The sequence below is a fragment of the Bombina bombina genome, chromosome 10, assembly GCF_027579735.1.
Source record: "Bombina bombina isolate aBomBom1 chromosome 10, aBomBom1.pri, whole genome shotgun sequence".
In the NCBI taxonomy this organism is placed as follows: domain Eukaryota; kingdom Metazoa; phylum Chordata; class Amphibia; order Anura; family Bombinatoridae; genus Bombina; species Bombina bombina.
The window spans coordinates 94610380-94635166 of NC_069508.1; the positions used below are offsets into that span (position 1 = coordinate 94610380).

Consider the following 24787-nt stretch of genomic DNA (forward strand, 5'->3'; position numbering starts at 1 on the left):
TTAGAAAACATGAACAAATAAATTACATCCTGACTTGGACATCGGGGTAGACTACCCTAGTCCACAGTGACCATGGGATTATTCTGCCCATACTTCCGGTCACTGTTCTAGCTAAAGTCAGTCCCTGTATCGGGCCGGAAGCCTCACCACTCTTCCGCTTGATGTAACTTTGCATGAACTGTCCTCTGATACAGAAGATGGTGAACAAGAGTCTGCTGGAGGCAAAGATATATCCCCGCTATGATCTTGCTGAGGGGAAGGCACCTCCCTTAGAACAGGGGATCCCACCGGCGGTGGTACTGAGGTATCCGGTTCCAGACTTTCAGGTACAGGCTGAAGATGTCTTCGGTTACGGCGTGTAACCGTCCCTCCCTCTGTAAGGACTGTGTAAGACCTTGGTTCTGGAGAGCGGCCCACTACCGTAGCAGGCGTCTTCCATTTCTTCTCATCATCCAGTTTAATTCTGACACTTTGGCCCGCTTTCAGTTCCTGTAAAGGCCTGACAGAATGTCTCTTGTCGTAGAAGAAACGATAACCCTTTTTGGCCTCTTCATCCCTCCTAAGGACTTCGTCCCGAGGAACAGGGCCAGGCGGCTTGAAGACACCCACTGAGGGTAAAGTAGTGCGAATCTGGCGTCCTAGCATCAGCTGTGCCGGGCTAAACCCGGTGGCTTGAATGGGCGTCGCCCTGTATGACAAGAGGGCTAGGTACGGTTCAGATTGCTTTAGAATGAATTTTGTTGTTTGAACTGCCCTTTCAGCCATTCCGTTGGCCTGCGGATAATGTGGACTTGACGTGGAATGTACAAAATCATATTCCCTGCTGAAAGCACTGAACTCTGTAGAAGCGAACTGCATGCCATTATCACTCACTAGCTCCATTGGAATGCCCCAGCGGGCGAACAAGCTCTTCAGGCGAATGATAACGGCCTGACTTGTGATATCATTCAGGGGTGCTATTTCCAAATACCTGGAATAGTAGTCGATAACAACAAGAAACTTTTTCCCGTGCAGTTCGCACAAATCAGCAGCTATTTTCTGCCACGGCCCCGCAGGCAGCGGAGTAGACATTAAGGGCTCCCTTCTCTGAGTAGGCCGGCGTTCCCGGCAAAAGGCACATTTAGACACATGATTTGCAATGTCGGAGCTGATCCCAGGCCACCACACAGCTGTAGCTGCTCTTTCTCTGCACTTTGTGATGCCTAAGTGCCCATCGTGTATCCTGTTCAACATCTCCTTCCTCATGCTGACAGGAATTACAATACGGTCTTGGAACAGCACCAACCCCTCCAGCTCCGTGAGCTGCGACCTCTCTGGCTGGTAAGCATTTAAAGACATCCAGGCTGCCCGGCTCTCGGGCCAGCCATCTCTTATGTACCTTATAACTTCTTGCAGATCTGTGTCCAAATATGTCTCTTTCTTTATCTCTTCCAGTTTCCTTGAAGAAATGGACTTAGAGGCCAGAACTGAATCAACATACACTTTTACATCCGACTCTGTGGAGGATTCTTCAGCAGCAGCCAGCGGGAGCCTGGACAGTGTATCCGCCACAACCAGCTGCTTCCCCGGCACATGCACTGCCTGAACATTGAACCTGAGCAGTCTCATTAAAAGTCTCTGGCATCTCAAGGGTGTTTTGTCGATGTCATAAGAATTGATAAGAGGGACTAGCGGTTTGTGGTCAGTTTCCAGACTAAATTTCTCCAAACCCACTAGATAACGCTGAAAGCGCTCACAGGCCCAAACTGCAGCCAGGCACTCTTTCTCAATTTGAGCGTATTTTGACTCCGCAGCCGTCAGTGTGCGGGAACAGTAGGCGATGGGCTGTAGTTTGTTGTCATTCAGCTGCAGAAGTGCAGCCCCCAACCCATAACTGCTTGCATCAGCACTAACCACAGTCTTTTTTGAAGGGTCGTAGAACCCCAGCACTGGGGCAGACCCCAGCAGGGACTTAGCATGCAGGAACGCTTTTTCTTGTGAGGGTCCCCAAACCCAGGCAACATCTTTCTTAAGCAACTCTGTGATAGGGTGCAAAACTGTAGATAAATCTGGAAGAAACTTGCCCACGTAATTTACAAGGCCCAATATCTGTCTCAGCTCATGTACATCAGAAGGGCTTTTCATCTGTTCGATAGCCCGAATTTTCTCGGGGTCCGGCTTGATGCCATCCCCGTTGATGATATGCCCAAAGTAGCATAATTCAGTTTTCCTAAAATGACATTTTTCTTTATTCAGCTTCAGCCCAGACTCTTTGATAGCCTGCAGCACACAACTCAAACGCTGATCATGCTCTTCCACTGTAGACCCATACACTAGAATGTCGTCCATGACGACTGCTGTGCCCACGTGGCCACTCAGGAGAGAACTCATTTCCCTCTGAAAGATCTCAGGAGCGGAGGATATCCCAAAGGGAAGTCTGCAGAAGCAGAACCGACCTACCGGAGTGATGAAGGTAGTCAGTTTGCGGCACTTTGGATCCAGGGGGATCTGCCAAAAGCCGCTAGAAGCGTCTAATGTGGAAAAGAACTTCGCCCCAGCCAACTTCGGGGCTATATCTTCCAATGTCGGCAGCACAAATCTCTCCCTCTTCACTGCCTCATTCAACCTTTTCAGGTCCACACAGATGCGCACCTTTCCGTTTTTCTTTGCAACTGGTACAATGGGGGCACACCAATCAGTTGCTTCAACAACCTCTTCAATAACCCCCATAGACTTCATGCGCATGAGCTCTTTCTCCACTTGAGGCATGAGCGGGAACGGAATTCTACGAGGAGTAGAAATACTGTACGGGACTGCGTCACTTTTAAGTGCTATACGGACAGGTTTGCAGCTCAGTAGGCCCAACTCGCCAAACATATCTTCAGAGATCTCATTCACTCTGGCCACGAGGCCCAAGTCACAGGCTGCTTTTCTGCTCAATAAACTGTTAACACACTGACCTCGGATCACATGCACCCACATGGTGAACTTCCTTTGTTTGTACTCACAGCTGGCAAGAAATTTCCCCACACAATCAATGCGGCCACCCGGACTATGAACATTTGTAGTAACCTTCGCCAGCTGGGGCTGTCGAGGCAGTTTCATAAATTCAGCAAAAGACATTACAGTGATATCTGCTCCTGTGTCAATCTTAAAATCAACTTTGGCTCCCATTACAGTAAAAGTAACTTTCCAATCTTCCTCTGAGCTTGTCCGTTCCACAACAGACCCCACAAAAGACACTTCCTGACCCTCCTGGTCACTGTCCACCTGCATCTCCTTAATGTATTCAGTTTTACACACCACTTCAAAATGGCCTATTCTGTTACATTTTCTGCATCTTTTATCTCTGGCCGGGCATATAGCACTCTGATCATGAGCCCGGTAGCACCGTGTGCATCGGCCATGTTGCGCCCATCCACTTCTAGGCCTTTCCAATACTTTAGATCTACCGCTCACACTGTGCCTTTCACTAGTAATATTCCTAGACTGTTGCACTTCATCCACAATACTCTCAGACCTCAGATCAGCACTTTGCTTTTTCACCAGTTCACTCTGGCGGGCCATCCTAATAGCCCCGTCTAACGTTAAATCAGGCTCTAACTGCAGCTTCAGGGAGACTTCAGCATCTGCAATTCCAATAACTATTCTGTCTCTGATTTGCTCTTCTTTAGCAACACCAAACTCACAGAATTCAGCTAATTCATACAGGCTGCGCACAAATGACTCCACAGATTCTCCCACACGCTGATTACGTTTGTGAAAACAAGCTCTCTCATGAATCACATTTCTTTTGGGCACAAAGTGGGCACTGAGTTTATCCATAACTATATCAAAGTTAACTTCGTCCCCTTCTTGGAAAGTAAAAGCATTGAACACTGGCTCTACATCTTTCCCCATAGAATATAAAAGAGAATTAACTTGTACTTCACCACTCTCCTTGTTCAGTTTGGATGCAATCCTGAAGCGCTAAAACCGCTGACGCCATGTGGGCCAAGCTGCAGGCTGAGAAAAGTCAAAAGGCTCAGGTGGGGTAAACTTTGACATCGTCATCATCAGAAACAGAAGCGTAGTCCAGAACTTCTGACACCATGTCATGAGATGCAGGACATATGCAGGACACAGCAATGATGGTACAACTCTATTTTATTACAGAGCATAGCAATACACATCCAGACAGGTTGATTGTACTAAACTAACTGCGACACAGACACCGGACCTAAGCCCCGCCCACATGCTAGTGACATCACATCCTGCTATCATCACAGGGGGTACTTATAACTGGCCCCTGAGTAGCTGACCTAATCCGCATGTGGAACAATTTTCACACAAACGGGTATGCTAAACTGGATGTACAGTTAAACCACTAAAACCTAAGGGACCCGGTCCCAAATACAAATGAAGGAAGCAGGTCAGTGGATAGTCAGACCGAGAATAGTTAACCTAATCCGAGTGTGGTAAAAATTTCACACACACAGATAATACTAATATCACAGTAGATAGCATAATAGGGATAAACCAACAGCAAATAGTTATGAGTAATATAAGTTATTAGTATTAATATTAGGCTAAATTAACAAACATATGTGGAACAAATTTCACACATAGAGATTGTATATTGTAAGCGGCAGTCGCCTGATGTACATTTCACCATTGCTTTTTCAAAGGCGAACAGGATGTAGGGTTACCTACCCTTTAATAGCATATTGTAGCCAATCAAAATGGGGTATAGTACATACAACCATACCTTAGCCAATAGACGAAATGATGAACCGATTGATCCATCCGATCACGTGAGCACATCATCTAATCGCCCTATCAAAATAAAAAAAGCCCACCCAAAATAAAAAAAAATGTAGCCTAAACTAAACTACCAATATCCCTTAAAAAGGCCTTTTGCGGGGCGGGGCATTGCCCTAAAGAAATCAGCTCTTTCTCTTGTTAAGTGTGTTCAGTCCACGGGTCATCCATTACTTATGGGATATATTCTCCTTCCCAACAGGAAGTTGCAAGAGGATCACCCAAGCAGAGCTGCTATATAGCTCCTCCCCTCACATGTCATATCCAGTCATTCTCTTGCAACCCTCAACAAAGAAGGAGGTCGCGAGAGGAGTTGGAGTTTTTACTTAATTATTCTTCAATCAAAAGTTTGTTATTTTAAAATGACACCGGAGTGTGCCGTTTTTTTGTATCTCAGGCAGTATTTGGAGAAGAATCTGCCTGCGTTTTTCTATGATCTTAGCAGACGTAACTAAGATCCGCTGGCTGTTCTCGACATTCTGAGGAGTAGGGTAACTTCAGAAAGAGGGGAATAGCATGCGGGGTCCCCCGCAAATGAGGTATGTGCAGTACATTATTTTCTGGGAATGGAATTGACTAAGAAAATACTGCTGTTACCCATATGATGTAAGTACAGCCTTAAATGCAGTAATAGCGACTGGTATCAGGCTGATAAATGTATGCGCAGTTGAGTTATTTTCTAGGGACTAGAATTTGACTGAGAAAATACTGTTAATACTGAAATAATGTTTAAGCCTTATCTGCAGTGGAAGCGACTGGTAGCAGGCTTAGTGATAACTTTGCATGACATTCAAAATGTTGTTTTTAAAGCGTTGGCAGGTTATTCGTTTTGTGAGGTACTTTGGTGATAAATCTTTTTGGGCATGATTTTTTTCCACATGGCTAACGTATTTTCTGCATAGAAACCGTTATATCAGGTCTCCCACTGTTGTAATATGAGTGGGAGGGACCTTGTTTTAGCGCCTTGTTGCGCAGTTAAAATTCTAGCACAGTCTTCCTGTTTCTTCCTCCTTGATCCAGGACGTCTCTAGAGAGCTCAGGGGTCTTCAAAATTCGTTTTTGAGGGAGGTAATCAGTCACAGCAGATCCGTGACAGTGTGTTTGACTGTGATAAAAGCGTTAAATCTTAATTTGATATCCGTTTTTGGGTATTGAGGGGTTAATCATCCTTTTGCTAATGGGTGCAATCCTCTGCTAATTAATACATTTCTCGTTAAGAATTGTTGACTATAACTGAATTAGTTTTCTTTGTTATTCAACTGTGTTTTTTAAAAGCGCTGCAGCGTTTTTTATATTGCTTGTAAACTTATTGAAAGTGATTTCCAAGCTTGCTAGCTTCATTGCTAGTCTGTTTAAACATGTCTGATACAGAGGAATCTGCTTGTTCATTATGTTCAAAAGCCGATGTGGAGCCCAATAGAAATATGTGTACCAATTGTATTGATATTACTTTGAATAAAAGTCAATCTGTACCGATAAAGAAATTATCACCAGACAACGAGGGGGAAGTTATGCCGTCTAACTCTCCTCACGTGTCAGTACCTGCGTCTCCCGCTCGGGAGGTGCGTAAGATTGAGGCGCCAAGTACATCAAGGCCCTTACAAATCACTTTACATGATATGGCTAATGTTATGAAAGAAGTATTATACAATATGCCCGAATTAAGAGGCAAGCGCGATAGCTCTGGGTTAAGGACAGAGCGCGCTGATGACACGAGAGCCATGTCTGATACTGCGTCACAATTTGCAGAACATGAGGACGGTGAGCTTCATTCTGTCGGTGACGGTTCTGATCCGGGGAGACCGGATTCAGAAATTTCAAATTTTAAATTTAACCTTGAGAACCTCCGCGTGTTACTAGGGGAGGTGTTAGCGGCTCTGAATGATTGCGACACGGTGGCAATCCCAGAGAAATTATGTAGGCTGGATAGATACTATGCGGTACCGGTGTGTACTGACGTTTTTCATATACCAAAAAGGCTTACAGAAATTATTAGTAAGGAGTGGGATAGACCCGGTGTGCCCTTTTCCCCTCCTCCGATATTTAGAAAAATGTTCCCTATAGACGCCACCACACGAGACTTATGGCAGACAGTCCCTAAGGTGGAGGGAGCAGTTTCTACTTTAGCCAAGTGTACCACTATCCCGGTGGAGGATAGCTGTGCTTTCTCAGATCCAATGGATAAAAAATTAGAGGGTTACCTTAAGAAAATGTTTGTTCAACAAGGTTTTATATTGCAGCCTCTTGCATGCATTTCGCCTGTCACGGCTGCAGCGGCATTCTGGTTTGAGTCTCTGGAAGAGGCGATTCGCACAGCACCATTGGATGAGACTTTGAGCAAAGTTAGAACGCTTAAACTGGCTAATGCGTTTGTTTCGGATGCCGTAGTGCATTTAACCAAACTTACGGCTAAAAATTCCGGATTCGCCATACAGGCGCGCAGGGCGCTATGGCTTAAATCCTGGTCAGCAGATGTAACTTCTAAGTCTAAACTACTTAACATTCCTTTCAAAGGGCAGACCTTATTCGGGCCCGGCTTGAAGGAAATTATTGCTGACATTACGGGAGGTAAGGGCCACACCCTTCCTCAGGACAGGGCCAAATCAAAGGCCAAACAGTTTAATTTTCGTGCCTTTCGTAACTTCAAGGCAGGAGCAGCATCCACTTCCTCCGCTCCAAAACAGGAAGGAACTACTGCTCGTTACATACAGGGTTGGAAAGGCAACCAGTCATGGAACAAGGGCAAGCAGGCCAGAAAGCCTACTTCCGCCCCTAAGACAGCATGAAGACAGGGCCCCCTCTCCGGAGACGGATCTAATGGGGGGCAGACTTTCTCTCTTCGCCCAGGCCTGGGCAAGAGATGTACAGGATCTCTGGACGTTGGAGATTATATCTCAGGGATACCTTCTGGATTTCAAAACTTCTCCTCCACAAGGGAGGTTTCATCTGTCAAGGTTATCAACAAACCTAGTAAAGAAAGAGGCATTTCTACAATGTGTACAAGACCTCTTAGTGATGGGAGTGATCCACCCAGTTCCGCGAACGGAACGAGGACAAGGGTTTTACTCAAATCTATTTGTGGTTCCCAAAAAAGAGGGAACCTTCAGACCAATCTTAGACTTAAAAATCTTAAACAAATTCCTAAGGGTTCCATCGTTCAAGATGGAAACCATTCGGACCATCCTGCCCATGATCCAAAAGGGTCAATATATGACCACAGTGGACTTAAAGGATGCCTACCTTCACATACCGATTCACAAAGATCATTATCGGTACCTAAGATTTGCCTTTCTAGACAGGCATTACCAGTTTGTAGCTCTTCCCTTCGGGTTAGCTACGGCCCCGAGAATTTTTACAAAGGTTCTGGGCTCACTTCTGGCGGTACTAAGACCACGAGGCATAGCGGTGGCTCCGTACCTAGACGACATTCTGATTCAAGCGTCAAGTTTTCAAAATGCAAAGTCTCATACAGAGATAGTTCTAGCATTTCTGAGGTCGCATGGGTGGAAAGTGAACGTGGAAAAGAGTTCTCTGTGACCGCTCACAAGGGTTCCTTTTCTAGGGACTCTTATAGATTCTGTAGAGATGAAGATTTACCTGACGGAGTCCAGGTTATCAAAGATTCTCAATGCTTGCCGTGCCCTTCACCCAATTCCAAGCCCATCAGTAGCTCAGTGTATGGAAGTAATCGGCTTGATGGTCGCGGCAATGGACATAGTGCCATTTGCGCGCCTGCATCTCAGACCGCTGCAACTATGCATGCTAAGTCAGTGGAACGGGGATTACTCAGATCTGTCCCCTTTGCTAAATCTGGACCAGGAGACCAGAGATTCTCTTCTCTGGTGGTTGTCATGGGTTCATCTGTCCGAAGGAATGACCTTTCGCAGACCAGATTGGACGATTGTAACAACAGATGCCAGCCTTCTAGGCTGGGGAGCAGTCTGGAACTCCCTGAAGGCTCAGGGATCGTGGACTCAGGAGGGGAAACTCCTACCAATCAACATTCTAGAATTAAGAGCAATATTCAATGCTCTTCTAGCTTGGCCTCAGTTAGCAACACTGAGGTTCATCAGGTTTCAGTCGGACAACATCACGACTGTGGCTTACATCAATCATCAAGGGGGAACCAGGAGTTCCCTAGCAATGTTGGAAGTCTCGAAGATAATTCGCTGGGCAGAGTCACACTCTTGCCACCTGTCAGCGATCTACATCCCAGGTGTGGAGAACTGGGAAGCGGATTTTCTAAGTCGCCAGACTTTTCATCCGGGGGAGTGGGAACTACACCCGGAGGTATTTGCTCAACTGATTCGTCGTTGGGGCAAACCGGATCTGGATCTTATGGCATCTTGCCAGAACGCCAAGCTTCCTCGTTACGGATCCAGGTCCAGGGACCCGGGAGCGGTGCTGGTAGATGCACTTGCAGCCCCTTGGGTTTTCAACATAGCTTATGTGTTTCCACCTTTTCCGTTGCTACCTCGACTGATTGCCAGGATCAAACAGGAGAGAGCATTGGTGATTCTGATAGCGCCTGCGTGGCCACGCAGGACCTGGTATGCAGACCTAGTGGACATGTCGTCCTGTCCACCATGGTCTCTACCTCTGAGGCGGGACCTTCTAATTCAGGGTCCTTTCAACCATCCAAACCTAATTTCTCTGAGGCTGACTGCTTGGAGATTGAACGCTTGATTCTATCAAAGCGTGGGTTTTCGGATTCGGTTATTGATACATTGATACAGGCTCGGAAACCTGTTACCAGAAAAATTTACCATAAGATATGGCGTAAATATTTATATTGGTGTGAATCCAAGAGTTACTCATGGAGTAAGGTTAGGATTCCTAGGATATTGGCTTTTCTACAAGAGGGTTTAGAAAAGGGCTTATCCGCTAGTTCACTAAAGGGACAGATTTCTGCTCTGTCTATTCTTTTACACAAGTGTCTGGCAGGGAATCCAGACGTCCAGGCTTTTTGTCAGGCTTTGGCTAGGATTAAGCCTGTGTTTAAGGCTGTTGCTCCTCCGTGGAGCTTAAACTTGGTTCTTAAAGTTCTTCAGGGTGTTCCGTTTGAACCCCTTCATTCCATTGATATTAAGCTTTTATCTTGGAAAGTTCTGTTTTTGATGGCTATTTCCTCGGCTCGAAGAGTCTCGGAGTTATCTGCCTTACATTGTGATTCTCCTTATCTGATCTTTCATTCAGACAAGGTAGTCCTGCGTACTAAACCTGGATTTTTGCCTAAGGTTGTTTCTAACAGGAATATCAATCAAGAGATTGTTGTTCCATCATTGTGTCCTAATCCTTCTTCAAAGAAGGAACGTCTTTTGCATTATCTAGACGTGGTCCGTGCCCTGAAGTTCTACTTAAAGGCAACTAAAGATTTTCGACAAACTTCTTCCCTGTTTGTCGTTTACTCTGGACAGAGGAGAGGTCAAAAGGCTTCGGCTACCTCTTTCTCTTTTTGGCTTTGTAGCATAATACGTTTAGCCTATGAGACTGCTGGACAGCAGCCTCCTGAAAGAATTACAGCTCATTCCACTAGAGCTGTGGCTTCCACTTGGGCCTTTAAAAATGAGGCCTTTGTTGAACAGATTTGCAAGGCTGCAACTTGGTCTTCACTTCATACTTTTTCCAAATTTTACAAATTTGACACTTTTGCTTCTTCGGAGGCTGTTTTTGGGAGAAAGGTTCTACAGGCAGTGGTTCCTTCTGTTTAATGTTCCTGCCTTGTCCCTCCCTTCATCCGTGTACTTTAGCTTTGGTATTGGTATCCCATAAGTAATGGATGACCCGTGGACTGAACACACTTAACAAGAGAAAACATAATTTATGCTTACCTGATAAATTTATTTCTCTTGTAGTGTGTTCAGTCCACGGCCCGCCCTGTCTTTTTGAGGCAGGTTCTAAATTTTAAATTATAACTCCAGTCACCACTGCACCCTATAGTTTCTCCTTTCTCGTCTTGTTTCGGTCGAATGACTGGATATGACATGTGAGGGGAGGAGCTATATAGCAGCTCTGCTTGGGTGATCCTCTTGCAACTTCCTGTTGGGAAGGAGAATATATCCCATAAGTAATGGATGACCCGTGGACTGAACACACTACAAGAGAAATAAATTTATCAGGTAAGCATAAATTATGTTTTTTCCTGTAAAAAAAAAATACAAACAACCCCCCTAACAGTAAAACCCACCACCCACACAACCAACCCCCAAATAAAAGCCTAACTAAAAAAACCTAAGCTCCCCATTGCCCTGAAAAGGGCATTTGGATGGACATTGCCCTTAAAAGGGCATTTAGCTCTATTGCTGCCCAAAGTCATAACCTAAAAAATAAACCCACCAAATACACCCTTAAAAAATCCTAACACTAACCCCGGAAGATTCACTTACCGGGAGAAGTCTTCATCCAAGTGGCAAGATGTCCTCAATGAAGCCAGCAGAAGTGGTCCTCCAGACGGGCAGAAGTGGTCCTCCAGACGGGTAGAAGTCTTCATCCAGACGGCATCTTTTATCTTCATCCTTCAGACGTGGAGCGGATCCATCTTCAAGACATCCAGTGCGGAGCATCCTCTTCAATCGACGGCTTCTTCGGAATGAATGTTTCTTTAAGTAATGTCATCCAAGATGGCATCCCTTAGATTCCGATTGGCTGATAGAATTCTATCAGCCAATCGGAATTAAGGTAGAAAAAATCCTATAGATTGATGCAATCAGCCAATAGGATTGAGCTGGCATTCTATTGGCTGTTCCAATCAGCCAATAGAATGCAAGCTCAATCCTATTGGCTGATTGGATCAGCCAATAGGATTGAAGTTCAATCCTATTGGCTGATTGCATCAGCCAATAGGATTTTTTCTTCCTTAATTCCGATCGGCTGATAGAATTCTATCAGCCAATCGGAAACTAAGGGACGCCATCTTGGATGACGTCACTTAAAGGTACATTCATTCCGAAGAAGCTGTCGTTTGAAGAGGATGCTCCACGCCGGTTGTTTTGAAGATGGAGCCTCTCCGCGTCAGAAGGATGAAGATAGAAGATGCCACCTGGATGAAGACTTCTGCCCGTCTGGAGGACCACTTCTGCCGGCTTTGTTGAGGACATCTTTCCGCTTGGATGAAGACTTCTCCCGGTAAGTGAATCTTCGGGGGTTAGTGTTAGGATTTTTTAAGGGTGTATTGGGTGGGTTTATATTTTTATTATAGTGGCGGCGATGTCCGGAGCGGCAGATTAGGGGTTAAAATTTTTATTATAGTGTTTGCAATGTGGGAGGGCCTCGGTTTAGGGGTTAATAGGTAGTTTATGGGTGTTAGTGTACTTTTTAGCACTTTAGTTATGAGTTTTATGCTACAACGTTGTAGTGTAAAACTCATAACTACTGACTTTAAAATGCGGTACGAATCTTGACGGGATAGGCTGTACCGCTCACTTTTTGGCCTACCAGGACAAGCTCGTAATACCGGCGCTATAGAAGTCCCATAGAAAAAAGGCTTTACGAAATTTACATAAGTTGATTTGCGGTAAGGCCAAAAAAGTGTGCGGTACACTTATATCTGCAAGACTCGTAATAGCAGCGGGCGTAAAAAAGCAGCTTTATGACCTGTTAACACTGCTTTTTTACTTTAACGCACAACTCATAATCTAGCTGTGTATTTCTTTGCAGTTACACATATATTTACAAAAATGAGCAGGACCCACAGCCGTAAGTTCTTGAGAGAACTTTCTTCTGATTCTTACATGTAAAGTGACTTCTCACTAGTTTATTGCTAATGGTGGGATCCCTTTTCCAGCTAACTGCCACATGTTCTCTAATCAAGTATTTAATTATCAGTTATATTACCATTTTAAGAGTGCATATAAAAAACTACGACAAGAACTTGATAAAAAAAAGAAGCATTAAATGTGCTAAAATAAAGAGACACATTAAGAATTTTGAAAAGGGTAGAGTATTTAATTGGGACGATAGATTGTCAAGACATAGACAAACAAACTCTAGACCATCCACTAAACCTTATAACACCTATGACAATGACTCCTCAGCTATAGAGGATAGTGACAGTGAGACAGCTGGCACCTCAGATAGGTTTCTTTTTTAGACAGAAATACGACAACCAAAAAAGCACCTATAAACAAACAAACAGGAGAAGGACAAGGAGGGGGAAGGGAAGGGGAGAGATTACTCAGAGACAGAACAAGGTGGAGCTACAGGTCCAACAACCAGCACAGGAGATAGGAGGACTGGTCCCGGAGACCAAAGTGGTAAACATGAGTAATGAGAAGATAAAGATAATTAAATCTTTCTACGGGAGTACTTACACCAAATCATATTCGGGTTCTCTCAAAAGGACTTTCCTTCTCTCCTACCCCTACCCTTGATCAGTTTTCTCTAATAAAGGACTTAAATCTATTTTGTCAGAAACTTACTTTTAAAAAAATGTACTGTAAACATGAGGACACAGATTGTGGTGACCAAAAAACACTGGATATAATGATCTCTTAAAAGAAACCAAGAGTGGTACTGTTAACTATACATCTAAATTTGGACAGGATATTAAAGAAAAAGTCCCAATTTATGCCACCTCAAAAATATCCTCTTATTGAGGCCTTTTTAAAAGTAGTTACAAGTGAACTGCTTAACTTAGTGAATACACCTATAGACAACCTCACTAAGGAGGAAAGGATAGCCTTAGTGGAAATTCAGGACTGGGATGATGTCGTGCTGAAACCAGTGGACAAGGGGTAATGTAACATAGTAACATAGTAGATGAGGTTGAAAAAAGACCAAAGTCCATCGAATTCAACCTATACAAATATACAGTAAAATACTTACATAAAGCTCCAGTTAAACTTAAATAATCCCACTAAAAGGTGACCCATTTAATAAAAGCAATCATATCCATGAATTTTATTCCTAGACAGAAATGTATCCAAACTATTTTTAAATTTATCTATGGTATTAGCATTCACTACCTCCTTTGGTAATGAGTTCCACAATTTTATTGCTCTTACAGTGAAAAAATGTTTCCATTGCAGGAGATTAAATCTCCTTTCCTCCAACCTTAAAGGGACATGCCACCCACATTTTTTCTTTTATGATTTAGAAAGAGAATGCAATGTTAAACATCTTTCTAATTTACTTATATTATCTAATTTGTTTGATTCTCTTGATATTCTTTGATGAAAAGCATATCTAGATATGCTCACTAGCTGATGATTGGTTACTGCACATAGAAGCATCATGTGATTGGCTCACCATGTACATTGCTTTTTATTCAAATAAGGATATTTAAAAAATGAAGCAAAATAAATTATGGAAGTAAATTGTAATGTTGTTTCAATTTCAATTCTCTATCTGAATCATGAAAGAAAAATTTTGGGTTTAGTGGCCCTTTAAAGTGTGACCTCTTGTCACAAAAAAATTCTTGGAAAAAACAGAGCTTCTGCCATCTCTGTATATGGGCCTTGAAAATATTTATATAAAGTAATCATGTCACCTCTCAAGCGCCTTTTTCTAAAGAAAACAGACCCAGTTTGGCTAGCCTCTCCTCATAGCTTAAATTATCCATTCCCTTTATTAGCTTTGTGGCCCTTCTCTGAACTTTTTCTAGTTCTACAGTATCAATGTCATTATTTGGGAGAAAGAAAACATAATTTATGTAAGAATTTACCTGGTGATAAATTCATTTCTTTCATATTGGCAAGAGTCCATTAGCTAGTGACATATGGGATATACAATCCTACCAGGAGGGGCAAAGTTTCCCAAACCTCAAAATGCCTATAAATACACCCCTCACCACACCCACAATTCAGTTTAATGAATAGCCAAGTAGTGGGGTGATAAAGAAAGGAGTAAAAAGCATCAACAAAGGAATTTGGAAATAATTGTGCTTTATACAAAAAATCATAACCACCATAAAAAGGGTGGGCCTCATGGACTCTTGCCAATATGAAAGAAATTAATTTATCAGGTAAATTCTTACATAAATTATGTTTTCTTTCATGTAATTGGCAAGAGTCCATGAGCTAGTGACGTATGGGATATCAATACCCAAGATGTGGAACTCCACGCAAGAGTCACTAGAGAGGGAGGGATAAAAATAAAGAACAGCCATTTTCTGCTGAAAAAATAATCCACAACCCAAATTATAAGTTTATTCTTTAATGACAAGAAAAACTTAAAATATCAGCAGAAGAATCAAACTGAAACAGCTGCCTGAAGAACTTTTCTACCAAAAACTGCTTCTGAAGAAGCAAATACATCAAAACGGTAGAATTTAGTAAATGTATGCAAAGAGGACCAAGTTGCCGCTTTGCAAATCTGATCAACTGAAGCTTCATTCTTAAAAGCCCACAAAGTGGAGACTGATCTAGTAGAATGAGCTGTAATTCTCTGAGGCGGGGTCTGACCCGACTCCAAAAAAGTTTGATGAATCAAAAGCTTTAACCAAGAAGCCAAGGAAATAGCAGAAGCCTTCTGACCTTTCCTAGGACCAGAAAATATAACAAATAGACTAGAAGTCTTCCTGAAATCTTTAGTAGCTTCAACATAATATTTCAAAGCTCTCACCACATCCAAAGAATGTAAGGAACTTTCCAAAGAATTCTTAGGATTAGGCAACAAGGAAGGGAAAACAATTTCTCTACTAATGTTGTTAGAATTCACAACCTTAGGTAAAAATTTAAATGAAGTCTGCAAAACCGCCTTATCCTGATGAAAAATCAGTAAAGAAGATTCACAAGAAAGAGCAGATAGCTCAGAAACTCTTCTAGCAGAAGAGATAGCCAAAAGGAACAACACTTTCCAAGAAGGACGTTTAATGTCCAAAGAATGCATAGGCTCAAATGGAGGAGCCTGTAATGCCTTCAAAACCAAATTAAGACTCCAAGAAGGAGAAATTGATTCAATGACGGGCTTAATATGAACTAAAGCCTGTACAAAACAGTGAATATCAGGAAGTTTAGCAATCTTTCTGTGAAATAAAACAGAAAGAACAGAGATTTGTCCCTCAAGGAACTTGCAGACAAACCCTTATCCAAACCATCCTGAAGAAACTGTAAAATTCTAGGGATTCTAAAAGAATGCCAAGAGAATTTATGAGAAGAACACCATGAAATGTAGGTCTTCCAAACTCGATAATAAATCTTTCTAGAGACAGATTTACGAGCTTGTAACATAGTATTAATCACTGAGTCAGAGAAACCTCTATGACTTAGCACTAAGCGTTCAATTTCCATACCTTCAAATTTAATGATTTGAGATCCTAATGGAAAAAATGGACCTTGAGACAGTAGGTCCGGCCTTACCGGAAGTGGCCAAAGTTGGCAACTAGACATCCGAACAAGATCTGCATACCAAAACCTGTGTGGCCATGCTGGAGCCACCAGCAACACAAACGATTGTTCCATGATGATTTTGGAGATCACTCTTGGAAGAAGAACTAGAGGCAGGAAAATGTAAGCAAGATGATAACACCAAGGAAGTGTCAGCGCATCCACTGCTTCCGCCTGAACATCCCTGGACCTGGACAGGTATCTGGGAAGTTTATTGTTTAGATGAGAGGCCATCAGATCTATCTCTGGAAGACCCCACATCTGAACAATCTGAGAAAACACATCTGGATGGAGGGACCACTCCCCTAGATGTAAAGTCTGATGGCTGAGGTAATCTGCCTCCCAATTGTCTACACCTGGGATATGCACTGCAGAAATTAGACAGGAGCTGGGTTCCACCCAAGCAAGTATCCGAGATACTTCTTTCATAGCTTGGGGACTGTGAGTCCCACCCTGATGATTGACATATGCCACAGTTGTGATGTTGTCTGTCTGAAAGCAAATGAACGGTTTTCTCTTCAACAGAGGCCAAAACTGAAGAGCTCTAAGAATTGCACGGAGTTCTAAAATATTGATTGGTAATCTCGCCTCTTGAGATTTCCAAACCCCTTGCGCTGTCAGAGATCCCCAAACAGCTCCCCAACCTGAAAGACTTGTATTTGTAGTGATCTCAGTCCAGGTTGGCCGAACAAAGGAAGTCCCTTGAACTAAACGCTGGTGATTTAACCACCACGTCAGAGAGTGTCGAACATTGGGATTTAAGGATATTAATTGTGATATATAATCCCTGCACCATTGATTCAGCATACAAAGCTGGAGAGGTCTCATGTGAAAATGAGCAAAAGGAATCGCGTCCGATGCTGCACTCATGAGGCCTAAAACTTTCATGCACATAGCCACTGAAGGGAATGACTGAGACTGAAGGTGCCGACATGCTGCAACCAATTTCAGACGTCTCTTGTCTGTTAGAGACAGAGTCATGGACACTGAATCTATCTGGAAGCCTAAAAAGGTGACCCTTGTCTGAGGAATCAAGAAACGTTTTGATAAATTGATCCTCCAACCATGTTTTCGAAGAAACAACACTAGTTGATTAGTGTGAGATTCTGCAGAGCGTAAAGACTGAGCTAGTACCAAGATATCGTCCAAATAAGGAAACACCGCAATACCCTGCTCTCTGATTACAGAGAGTAGGGCACCTAGAACCTTTGAAAAGATTCTTGGAGCTGGTGCTAGGCCAAATGGAAGAGCAACAAATTGGTAATGCTTGTCTAGAAAAGAGAATCTCAGGAACTGACAATGTTCTAAAATAGCTAAAGACATGAATCTAACCTCAATTTTGATAATATCAAAAATGGCATCACAAATAAAATGATTAGCATGTTGCAGTAAGCGAACAATGCTAGATATGTCAGAATCCAATTCTTGTTGCGCTAAATTCTCCAACCAAAAAAAGTTGATGCAGCCACAACATCAGCCAAAGAAATTGCAGGCCTAAGAAGATTACCTGAATATAAATAGGCTTTCCTTAGATAAGATTCAAGTTTCCTATCTAAAGGGTCTTTAAAAGAAGTACTATCTTCCATAAGAATAGTGGTACGTTTAGCAAGAGTAGAAATATCCCCATCAACTTTGGGGATCGTTTCCCAAAACTCTATAGAAATTGCTGGTAAATGATACAATTTTTTAAACCTTGAAGAAGGAATAAAAGGAGTACCTGGCTTATTCCATTCCTTAGAAATCATATCAGAAATAGCATCAGGAATAGGAAAAACATCTGGAGTAACCACAGGAGGTTTAAAAACAGCATTTAAACGTTTACTAGTCTTAATGTCAAGAGTACTGGCTTCCTCAATATCCAAAGTAATTAACACTTCTTTCAACAAAGAACGAATATACTCTATTTTAAATAAATAAGTAGATTTGTCAGTGTCAATATCTGAGGAAGGATCTTATGAATCATACAGATCCTCATCAGAGGAGGATAAATCATTATGTTGTCGGTCATTTGAAATTTCATCAACTTTATGAGAAGTTTTAAAAGACCTTTTACATTTATTAGAAGGCGGAAATGCAGACAAAGCCTTCTGAAACGAATCAGTAACAAATTCTTTAAAATTCATAGGTATATCATGTACATTAGAAGTTGAAAGAACTGCAACTGGCAATGTACTATTATTGATGGACACATTATCTGCATGTAAAAGTTTATCATGACAACTATTACAAATGACATTTCCACAATCTTACAACAAATGCACTTAGCTTTGGTAGAACCGATGTCAGGCAGCAAAGTTCCAACAGATACTTCTGAGGCAGGATCAGATTGAGACATCTAGCAAAATGTAAAAGAAAAAACAACATATAAAGCAAAATTATCAATTTCCTTATATGACAGTTTCAGGAATGGCAAATAGCAATGGGGTAATAAATTAATGAAAAATTTGGCACCAAGTATGACGCACAACGTAACTGAAAATAATTTTTTGGTGCCAACAACATCCGGAAATGACACACTTGCGTCACTAACGACGCAGCCATGTGTAAGGACTCAGCGTCAACTACGACGCCGGAAATGACGAACTTTCGTCAACGGACGTACTTTCGCGCCAAAAAATTCTCGCGCCAAGAATGACACAATAAAGTCTAGCATTTGGCGCACCCGCAGGCCTAGTACTGCCCGCAATTTGCAAGAAGAATGTAGTCAGTCTGAAAAAAAGACTAAACCCCAGGTAAGAAAAAATATTTCTTAATAAAGTCAGAACAAGGAAATACATGAACCTTACTCATGGCAAAAATAAGTACAATACATATTTTTAGAACTTAATATAAATGCATAAAGTGCCAAACCATAGCTGGGGTGTCTTAAGTAATAAAAAACATACTTACCGAAAGACACCCATCCACATATAGCAGAAAGCCAAACCAGTACTGAAACAGTTATCAGTAGAGGTAATGGTATATGAGAGTATATCGTCGATCTGAAAAGGGAGGTAGGAGATGAATCTCTACGACCGATAACAGAGAACCTATGAAATAGATCTCCCGTGGGGCATTCAATAAGGGATACTCCCTTCACATCCCTCTGACATTCGCTGTACTCTGAGAGGAATCAGGCTTCAAAATGCTGAGAAGCGCATGTCAACGTAGAAATCTTAGCACAAACTTACTTCACCACCTCCATAGGAGGCAAAGTTTGTAAAACTGAATTGTGGGTGTGGTGAGGGGTGTATTTATAGGCATTTTGAGGTTTGGAAAACTTTGCCCCTCCTGGTAGGATTGTATATCCCATACGTCACTAGCTCATGGACTCTTGCCAATTACATGAAAGAAATGTACATTAATGACAAAAATTGTTATAAACCATTAATCTCCAATCCCCTTCCAATGTTTATGAATCAGTATAATAATCTTATTAACTGTGCTAAATTAGAAGGTTGCATTACAGAAAAAGAATGGACATTTCTAACTGTTAAACACGCTAAAATCTCTACCTTCTATCTATTACCAAAAATTCATAAAAAACAAAACAAACCACCAGGACGCCCAATGGTCTCTAGCATAGAGAGCTTATGTTAACCAGTTAGTAAATTCCTTGATCTTATCCTCAGATCCATAGTATTAACCTTACCTTCATATGTGAGGGATACCATGGATGTACTAAGTAAATTAGAAGGTATAATTATTAAAGAAGACACAGCGTTAATCACATGTGATGTTGAATCTTTGTTTACCTCTATTATTAAAGGGTGTGAAGCCGTAAAATTAGCCGTAAAATTATTTCTTAAGATGGAAGCACAAGAGAAACAGGACAGAAACAACTTTATTGTTAAACTTCTTGAATTTGTCCTAAAACACCTTCTTTGTTTTCAATGATAAATTATTTTTACAAACTCAGGGGACAGCCATAGCTGAATTCTAATGATTTAAATTTAAAATTGACTTATTCAATCAGTCCAAATGAAGTTGAATTTCTGGATGTTAAATTAATGAAAGATAGCACAGGACACATTAAATTAGAACTCTATAGGAAACCCACGGCTACCAACTCCATACTTGAATTTAGCAGTTGCCATTCGTGGCACACCAAAAAGGCAATACATGCTAAAATCTCTACCTTCTATCTATTACCAAAAATTAATATAAACCAAGACAAACCACCAGGACGCCCAATCATCTCTAGTATAGATAGCTTATGTGAACCAGCCAGTAAATTCCTTGATCTTAGCTTCAGATCCATAGTATTAACCTTACCTTCATATGTGAGGGATACTATGGATGTACTAAGTAAATTAGAAGGTAGAATTGTTGAAGAAGACGCTGTTAATCATATGTGATGTCGAATCTTTGTATACCTCTATTAGACACGACAAAGGGTGTAAATCCTCTGGTGCGGATCAGAAAGTTAGGTTCATAACTACCTATAATGAAAAACACAAAGAAATCACAAATATTCTGAATAAGCACTATGATATCCTCAGAACTGATGAGGACCGTCCTACAAGTGATTGAAACAGGCATACGGGGGTCTAATATTGAGCAAATGTTATTGCAGCCTGAAAGCCGATGGATATTTTGGCTCAAGTCTATGACACCTAACGTAATGGCATGATTGAAAATAATAGTTTTGGAGCTTTTCTATAAAAATGTCAAACTATACTATGTTCCCATTTACAGAAAGATACTTGTGTACGTGTAGTGTTGTATGATTACAGCTATAATACCTTTTTAATTTGTGCAGTAATCTATGCTGTATGTTCCTATATATATTATGTGTGCAACTTCACATCATCGTCATTTTTGTCTAGACATCTATAAACTGTCAGTAGTTATTTGCCATAACTATATAAGTATGGCTGCTAATAATATTGTACTCTGTGATTTGATATGTACACAATGTATATATAGGGTGTTAATCTTTGATCTAATTCTCTCTGGTGCCAGATCAGTTGGAGCAAATCTTAATATACAGTATATTCCCCATTCACCTTTGGATTTCTAACCAATAATACTAGGATGGGCGTGTACTTTCTGTGCATTCCCCTCCTTATTGGCCAATTATCATGTGTATTAGTGGGGCATCTGCCTTTGACATCAGCTGATCCAGACCCAATGAGGCAGCCTGAATGGCCTTCACATTATTTTGGAATTTAGAATATGTCAGGACAAAGACACTATTGTATTCTTTGGGCGCACTAATTTCGATTAATGTGATGACTTGAATACAGAGTCACATATGATGTTATACGGATATTCAATGTAGTACACGGATTTGTCCCAAGCAAGTATAGATTAAATTGGTGGATCGATGCAACTGGTCTTTTATTTCATATCGTAGATTGTACAAATCAGACATATAGATCAAACACACCCTCTGGTCCTAACCAATGGTAGCGGTTGGGCAAATACTTGTCATCTCCTCTCCCCTATCTTAACCTGATGTTACGCTCTGAACTAATATAATCACTTGCCCAATACTTGTAATCTTAAGATCCTTGGGTTACCGTCCCATTAGGTTATGCACTGTCGATCATGATGGATACCAGCACTTCAATTAATGGCCAAATACAGTTATTTTTCATCTACCACGACAAAATAATTTGTGTTGTACTACATGAATCGCACCTTGACACTTTCTATTTTGGGTCAAGTCCAACTTACCGATCAGGAGTATGTATAATGGATAATAACTTAAGCTTATTGAACAGGACACTGAATGGAATCATGTGTTTACTTTTGTGTAATAATCAAATATGCGGCTCTGACATCTCAATGTTTACGATGTAATAAAACACGCCTACAAATTGTGATTTGTGCACTAATTATGCCCACTTACTGATGTCATCCTCCTCAATCATGTGATGTGCTCACGTGATCGGATGGACCAATCAGTTCATCATTTCATCGGATAGGCTAAGATATCCTACATCCTGTTTGCCTTTGAAAAAGCTACGGCGAAATGTACATCAGGCAACCGCCGCCTACAATATACAATCTCTATGTGTGAAATGTGTTCCAAATATGTTTGTTAATTCAGCCTAAAATTAATAACTTATATTACTCATAACTATTTGCTGTTGGTTTATCCCTATTACACTATCTACTGTGAAATTAGTATTATCCGTGTGTGTGAAATTTGTACGACACTCAGATTAGGCTAACTACTCTGGGTCTGACTCTGGGTATATCTCACTGACCTGCTTTCTTTATTTGTATTTGAGACCGGGTCCCTTCGGTTTTAGTGGTTTAACTGTACATACAGCTTAGCATACCCGTTTGTGTGAAAATTGTTCCACACACGGATTAGGTCAGCTACTCAGGAGCCAGTTATAGGTACCTCCTATTGGGGTCTTTACCCCTTTCATAGGTTTGTACAGTGTCCCCTACAATATAGATAAATATATGTGCATATACAGTATTGGGGGTTCCTATATTTATCCCAGTATTTAATTACCAGTTATATTACCATTTTCTGGTTGTTATTTGTAGGTGTCCATCTGTGCCATTTTTAACACTATATGTTGTCTGTGCTTTCCATCTCTTACGGATTTTTATTACTTTTTTGATTATTATTAAAATTTATATTTTAGATGATAGGGCTCTCTACCTCTCCATACTCTCTATAAGCGAGTGCTGCTATAGGTGCTTCTTTCCCATTTATTTTTACACACATATATATATATATTCATATACATACCTCGCTATAAATAGATATTACTGAACATCATCACATATATTTATTATTATTATTATTATTATTATCATTTATTTATAAAGCGCCAGCAGATTATGCAGCGCTATACAAAGAATAAAAAAAAAACATTACAGGGATACATTAATACACAAACAAGTACAGTAGGGGTAAATAACAGTTGTAGGTGCAATAATTCATTTATACAAAAGGAGAGGAGTGCCCTGCCCTTGAGCACAATCAGTAGTAGTTCACTTTAAATACAAAGTGGCCTACAGGTAGAGAGGCTCTCAAGCGTACAATCTAAAGGATAGGGAATGGACACAGAAGGTAAGGGAGAAAGGAAATATGTCTGATATAAGGCAGAGTGAACTGAGAGTGAGTGATGACATGGGAGAGTGTGTGGTGACTGAGCAAGTGAGGTTTGGAAAAGTATAAAAGAATGTGGTAAAATGTCAGTACAAAGGCTGTGAGTCTGAAGTAGTTTCTCTATCCTGGATTATTAGTGACAGCTGCACATAATTACTGTTAGAAGGTGTGTGTATATATTAAGGTAAACAATAGGGTGGGTGGTGGTGGGAAGGGATTGGAGGACTAGTGCTTGCAAATCTGGAGTCTGATATTAGGTGTGAGGCTTGTAAAATGTCTTTGCAAATCTGGAGTCTGATGTTAGGTGTGAGGCAATGGAAAGAGAAAGGAGGGTAAACATGGGAGGAGGGGTTTGAGACACAGCAGAGGGGGAGAAAAAGTTTGGAAACAAAGATTGGAGACACAGATTGGAGAAAAAAAGATTGGAATATTACAATGAGATTTAGAAATAATTCCATGATAGCCCAACAGAAATAAGAAATAATTGGACTCAGTATATTGATTGGAGAGAGGCCAGTCAGGTGAATTACCTTGTAAAATGTCTTTGCAAATCTGGAGTCTAATGTTAGGTGTTAGGCTAGTAAAATGTCTTTGTAAATCTGAAGTCTGATGTTAGGTGTGAGGCTTGTAAAATGTCTTTGCAAATCTGGAGTCTGATGTTAGGTGTGAGGCTTGTAAAATGTCTTTGCAAATCTGGAGTCTGATGTTAGGTGTGAGGCTTGTAAAATGTCGTTGCAAATCTGGAGTCTGATGTTAGGTGTGAGGCTTGTAAAATGTCTTTGCAAATCTGGAGTCTGATGTTAGGTGTGAGGCTTGTAAAATGTCTTTGCAAATCTGGAGTCTGATGTTAGGTGTGAGGAATGAGATTTAGAAATAATTCCATGATAGCCCAACAGAAATAAGAAATAATTGCAAATAAAAAGAACATATTCCGTTAAGAAAACATTCTTGCAATATGAAATATTCGCAATTTCATGTACACTTTTCAAGGAAAATATGTCAAATTAGGGTTTTATGGTTTTTATCAATTTTGTTATCTCCTTGGACTTCTAGGGGGGATACGTGAACGTGCATGCAATTTGACTGTTTGGATTACGCGGTTTAACGCGCGCAAAAAAATACATTATTTTGCAACTTGTAACACCTGCGCAACCCCAAATGTGAAAAAGTCTTAACACGTGCAGTATTTTCGCAACTGTGAAAAACAGATTTGACACGCGACTTGTAATCTTGCCCTATGGGAGGATGACATTATGGAAATGGGAAAATGGCAGAAACTGAAGGGCAGATGGCACAGAGGTATAGTGTAATGTTTCAGGGCAAAGGGAGAGAAAAACCTAAACAGCTGGTGTTGTACAGAGGGTATAGAAAGTGACGCACACAAACATAGTGAAGGAGAGAACATGGTAATAATGATTGATAAAATACTACATCAATTAAAAAATTGGTAACAATGGAGGGCGCATAGCCCAAAACATGTGAAATGAATCAATGTTGGTGAGAGGACGGAGACCAAGGCAAAAAATCAGAAGAGTAGGGATGGCACACAGGTAGAGAGAAGATGTTTAATACTGATATATGATATAGCATTGCAAAAACGGACCTGCTGTGATAAATACAAAGA

The 24787-nt window shown here is 41.2% G+C and overlaps 1 protein-coding gene across 1 annotated transcript in view; it reads left to right on the forward strand.

The window, feature by feature from the left end:
• LOC128640731 (atrial natriuretic peptide receptor 2-like) overlaps window positions 1-24787 on the forward strand; it is a 293375-nt gene that overhangs the window by 266682 nt on the left and 1906 nt on the right. The gene's annotated exons all lie outside the window — the stretch shown is intronic.